The sequence below is a fragment of the Eretmochelys imbricata genome, chromosome 8, assembly GCF_965152235.1.
Source record: "Eretmochelys imbricata isolate rEreImb1 chromosome 8, rEreImb1.hap1, whole genome shotgun sequence".
Taxonomy (NCBI): Eukaryota; Metazoa; Chordata; order Testudines; family Cheloniidae; genus Eretmochelys; species Eretmochelys imbricata.
Window position 1 is genome coordinate 16,701,607 of NC_135579.1, and position 6,000 is coordinate 16,707,606.

At 40.8% G+C, this 6,000-nt stretch overlaps 1 protein-coding gene across 1 annotated transcript in view; it reads left to right on the forward strand.

The window, feature by feature from the left end:
* ARHGAP26 (Rho GTPase activating protein 26) overlaps positions 1 to 4,455 on the forward strand; it is a 317,439-nt gene extending 312,984 nt beyond the window's left edge. Inside the window, exon 24 of the mRNA XM_077824357.1 lies at positions 4,281 to 4,455. The gene's annotated coding sequence lies outside the window, so the exon portion shown is untranslated. The remainder of the gene's footprint in view (positions 1 to 4,280) is intronic.
* Positions 4,456 to 6,000: the final 1,545 nt, after the last annotated feature.

Genomic DNA, 6,000 nt, shown 5'->3' on the forward strand with positions numbered 1-6,000 from the left:
TCTGTTAGAGATGGGCCTGATCCAAAATTGTGAATCTATACGCCCTAGACTTTAGGAAGTTCTTAACATGAGCCTAACCTAAACTCCAAGGCCAAATGCCTATCTGAGTTTCAAGGTATTTCAAATTCAGATCTGAACTTTATTTGTATAGTGGGATCCTGGGCCGTGACTGGGGCACCTAGGCATTACGATATTACAAAGAAATAATACCATGTAGCTTGGACACAATTCTACTGTCCAGTCCTTTGCACTGAAATTGCTTCTTGCTGGTAACTTTGTTCATCACAGTCCCTCCTCCTTTCTATCACATTAGCTGAGAATGTTGCACTAGACTCTTTTCAGAGTAACAGCCATGTTCGTCTGTATTCACAAAAAGAAAAGGAGTACTTGTGGCACCTTAGAGACTAATCAATTTATTTGAGCATAAGCTTTCGTGAGCTACAGCTCACTTCATCGGATGCATACTGTGGAAAGTGTAGAAGATCTTTTATACACACAGCATGAAAAAATACCTCCCCCCACCCACTCTCCTGCTGGCAATAGCTTATCTAAAGTGATCACTCTCCTTACAATGTGTATGATAGTCAAGTTGGGCCGTTTCCAGCACAAATCCAGGTTTTCTCACACACACCCCCCCCACAAACCCACTCTCCTGCTGGTAATAGCTTGTCTAAAGTGACCACTCTCCTTACAATGTGTATGATGATCAAGGTGGGCCATTTCCAGCACAAATCCAGGGTTTAACAAGAACGTCGGGGGTGGGGGGGGCGGTGTTAGGAAAAAACAAGGGGAAATAGATTACCTTGCATAATGACTTAGCCACTCCCAGTCTCTATTCAAGCCTAAGTTAATTGTATCCAATTTGCAATGAATTCCAATTCAACAGTCTCTCGCTGGAGTCTGGATTTAAAGTTTTTTTGTTGAAGAATTGCAACTTTCATGTCTGTAATCGCGTGACCAGAGAGATTGAAGTGTTCTCCGACTGGTTTGTGAATGTTATAATTCTTGACATCTGATTTGTGTCCATTTATTCTTTTACGTAGAGACTGTCCAGTTTGACCAATGTACATGGCAGAGGGGCATTGCTGGCACATGATGGCATATATTACATTGGTGGATGTGCAGGTGAACAAGCCTCTGATAGTGTGGCTGATGTTATTAGGCCCTGTGATGGTGTCCTCTGAATAGATATGTGGGCACAGTTGGCAACGGGCTTTGTTGCAAGGGTAGGTTCCTGGGTTAGTGGTTCTGTTGTGTGGTATGTGATTGCTGGTGAGTATTTGCTTTAGGTTGGGGGGCTGTCTGTAGGCAAGGACTGGCCTGTCTCCCAGGATTTGTGAGAGTGTTGGGTCATCCTTCAGGATAGGTTGTAGATCCTTAATAATGCGTTGGAGGGGTTTTAGTTGGGGGCTGAAGGTGACGGCTAGTGGCGTTCTGTTATTTTCTTTGTTAGGCCTGTCCTGTAGTAGGTGACTTCTGGGAACTCTTCTGGCTCTATCAATCTGTTTCTTCACTTCCGCAGGTGGGTATTGTAGTTGTAAGAACGCTTGATAGAGATCTTGTAGGTGTTTGTCTCTGTCTGAGGGGTTGGAGCAAATGCGGTTGTATCGCAGAGACTAGACTCTGTTGTTCAAAACTAAATATTTGCAAATTGCAAAGGTGATCAGATATCCTGATGAGCTCTCTCCAGCAACCATCCGAAAGGGGTGCCAAGAAAAAAGACACAATATCGGACACTAAACTAGGTTCTATGATTTGGGGTATGTCTACACTGCAGTTAGACACCCCTCGCTGGCCCATGCTAGCTGACTTGGGCTCAGGGGATTTGGGGTAAGCGGCTGTTTAATTGCAGTGTAAATGCTCGTGCTGCAGCCCTAGCTCTGAGACGCTCCCACCTTGCAGAGTCCTAGAGCCCAGGCCACAGCCCAAGCCTGAATGCCTGCTCTGCAGTTAAGCCCTTTAGCCAGAACCCCGCAAGCCCAAATCAACTGACACAGGCCAGCCGCAAGTTTTTTATTGCAGTGTAGACATACCCATAGAAACTAAACTGGAAAATATATTAGATCAAAGCCAAAAATGTCCATTTCTTTGTCACGGGCTCTGTGCCACATGAGTTTTAAATGCACAGACTTTCTTTTCCCACTTGCTCTGCCCTATTTTAATTCTAGTTTTCTTTTATGATTAAATTCTACTGGCATTCTGCACATTGACAGCAGGCCAAAGACTCAAAACGGGGTGGTGATGGGGGGAAATCATTCTGTTGTACCACCAAAAACTATGCTCATACTATTGTTATATAATACCTGTATATCTTGTCAGATTCAAAAATTCATGAAGGGGACACACATGGAAAAAATATGCAGTTGATGACTGCAAGCCAGTTAGTTTGTATTCCTAAAGATCAGATGTTTCGCTTGGGTTGGACCTTCTTGGTAGAAGCTGGACAGGTTGAGTGAAAACACCACAAGCTCCAGAAAAAGTTTGTGGGACAGAAGTGTATTAATGTTATAAAATAATCCTTCTCTGTTAGTGTTCGATATTGTCCAATAGTAATCACTTCTTGCTGTGGTATCACATTTGATGGTTTGAGTTTGTTTGTTTTTTAAACCAGTGGGTGCTACTGTTAAATCAGGAGGCGGGGCTAATAGAAGTTGTGACTATGTATGTCATCATCTGGAGTTCCTCTGGGTTCCCACTTGTGCTTAAAGATTACAATGATGTTTCCTCCAACGGCTGGGTGAGGAGGGCATTTAAGTGGCACCCAGGGCTTGCAATTCTTCCCCTCTTCAGGTCCCTCTCCACACATGAACTTCATAAATCTTCATTTATACTCTTGGCTGGCTGCGTCCTGTGCAGGCTCATGAGAAATATTAAAATACAATTTGAAATAAAGATTTGTATTAACCAAAGGATGAGTTTAGCTTTACACATATCTCTATATATTTTTTGAAAGTTGGGATTTAATTTAAATCTGATATAGTCTTATGTAAATGAAGATAAGTTCCAGATGGGATCAGACAACACAGTGTTTGAGCTTCCTGTCATATTTTAAAAATTGAAGCTAACTGGCAAAATAAAAAAGGCTTCTCAAATCTGTGTCACGAACAACATCAATTAGCGTGGCTATGGATCTGTGTTTCAAAGCATGGACGATCATCGTTTTCTAATGTGTGTGTTGATATTTCTATCCAGAATAAGAATAGTTCTTGGGCAAGCATGCAATCCCTTAGTCTAATTTTGTTCACATATCCAGCATACCTGATGCAGGATGTGTCCTGGATGTGAGCCAGTGTTATGATATAGCACCAGCAAATATAGCACCAGAAGGCTGTGTAATCCTTCCTTCCAGCTAATTTACCCAAGAGCTACAAGCCTTGTACTGGAGTATTTGAAACATACTTGAAATTTATATTTACTGGGCCAGTGCAGCCACAAAAACGTGGTACAAGGATGGGGGCCCAAGCTTGATTTATAATGAAAAGCATTTATCTCTTTTTACTTTGCCTCCGGTAACCCATCCATTCACGCTTTCATTCTAGTGCTGTCGATACTGGTCTTCTGACAGTAATTCAAAACGAAGGGCACTTCTTGAACTAGTAAATAACTCTGTTGGCGGAATCTAGCATTTTTGTAGAGCTAGGTCATGCAGTTGACTGCACAACACAGTAAATATACATCCGCTATATATAGGCATGGAAGGGAAGAATAGTGTGCTTCATATGTTTGTCTTGTATTTGCTAGTCTGTTAAATTTTGTAAATATGATTTTACATGTGCCTTTTTTAGAGCTTATTAATTTTGTTTTTTTCAAAATGTATAATAAATATTTTTGGGCCCGGGAATCAATGTGCCGCTTCTTGATTGTGTCTTTTTAAAACAAAAAAACAAACCAAAAAAACCCCACAAATGTGGCTTCTGTTTGCTTCGGTTAGTTGAAACCCCAGTCCTGCAGTCAGCACCAGCAGGAGGTTTATCCAGCTATGGCAAAATGTACAAGTTTAAGCACATGAAAATTGGTTCTCTGTTTCTGTGCACACACTTTACTCACAACAGCTATAATCAGATTGGGAATTTTGTGATTTTCAAACCCATCGTTATGTGCAGACACGATTTTAGAAGAGACCTGATCCCTCAGCCATAGCACTGGTAAAATCAGTAGGAGTTTTGTCTGTGTAAAGATTATGGCATAAGGCCCAAATAAAACAGTAGGAAGGGCCTACCCAACAACACAGGCATTGAGAGGAGCCCTGGTTTCATGGAGATCTCTTCCCTTTCATTTAGACCACTGGCACCCTACCATGACTCTCTGAAGAAGCACTTCGTCATGGAACACATTGCAAACTGCTGCAAAAGAAACAAACCAGGACGCAAAAATGGAGAATAGACCATTGCCATCCTAGCTAAACTATGTACAAAAACATCTGCGAAGCCGTTATCATTTACCTTAGTTGGCCATGAGTGCAAATCCAGATGTAACCTACTCGGCTGGGTATATGACGTATGGCCAACCTTGAGCACCCAAAAATCATGCCAGGCCTCTAAAAATGTCATGAGAGGCTTAGAAATCATGAAATTGTAAAAGATAAAAATGTTGAGGTGGTTTTTCTTTCTTTCTATGTTCTGAGCATTTCGGGTTCATATTTTCAAGCTTTCCTCTACAATCATGACAGCTAGAAACCCACTTTTCATTTGATTAACGTAAGTTAGGAACTGGAGTTTTAGGAAAAACAACAAATATGACACTTAAATGAATCTGAGAGAGTTTGCAACACTGGCCCATGTCTCAGTATTTATTTTTAATTGCTATTTTTCCTTGTATGGCCACCTCCTTGACATTGGAACCTCTTGGAGCTAACTCAGACTAAAGGGGCACGTTCTATGTAGGGCTATGAAGCTACATATGCATTATGAGAGCCAGATCAGTCTGTGTGCACATTTCATGTAATATTTACAAGCTGCGTGGTTATAAAGTTTATTCATGTATCAAGTAGAATTATGGATGGCAGAGAATGGAAAAGATTTAGTTTTGTTTTGAATTACCCAATAAGTGTGTGTGAGTATGTGTACACACCCTGTCCCTTCCCTTCTGAGATGATGGTGACAGAGTACCAGTATGTTGTGACTGATCCATCATTGACAGAATGTGAATTATTCTCAGGAGTGTTGGGGAAAAGACATATTAGGAAATCTAATCGGTGTCTAGCTATTCAATGTTATTTCCTATGTTCTATTCCCAGAGGGTATATCTAGTCTAGTTCTAAAGAACTGGGCCTTCCTTCCACTGGAATAGTTCCATCATTTAAATGATCTCCCTGCTAGCAAGAATTTTCTAGATACCAGACTCCGTTTTTCTTTACTTAATATGATCACGTTACCCCTTTGGCTACCTTAAACGTTTCCTCGGGCATCTCCTCTTTTTTTCTTCCACTTTTAAAATGCTTGGGGGTGGTAACATTCCAGTTCCCTCTTGTAAACACTAGGCAACATTCACTCCTGCTTAGCTCTGTGTGTATAGATAAATTTCAAGTTCCATAAATAAGCTCAGCAAAAGTGCATTGGTACTGCTGAGGTCTATAAAACAAGACCTACAGTAACAATCGGTTTAACAGTAATGTCTGAGTTTTACAAGTGGATTAGTGGGATCTTAGCCATCACTTGTGCTGGGTCACATGTGACTGATGAGATCTGAATGTGATTTTAACCTTGCACCTTAAAGTATTTACAGATGTTTGTAGTTTTCTTTTTTTTTTTTAAATTCAGAGCAATGGAATGTTGTTGGTCCCAAGCGATGTCATAATTTTGGCACTGTCGCTTTTTTTTTTTTTTTTTAGTAGAATAGCTTTCTTGAAGTCTGAAAGCCAAGTCTCGCCGCTCTCCTGGTCTCTTTCCTGCTAACTGTTGCTAGAGGAAAACTGAGAAGAATTAGTGAATATTAAAAGTAGCCCTGATGATTAATTTGACAAATAGTACTGGACCATCTGTAGAGCTGGATTAATAAAGA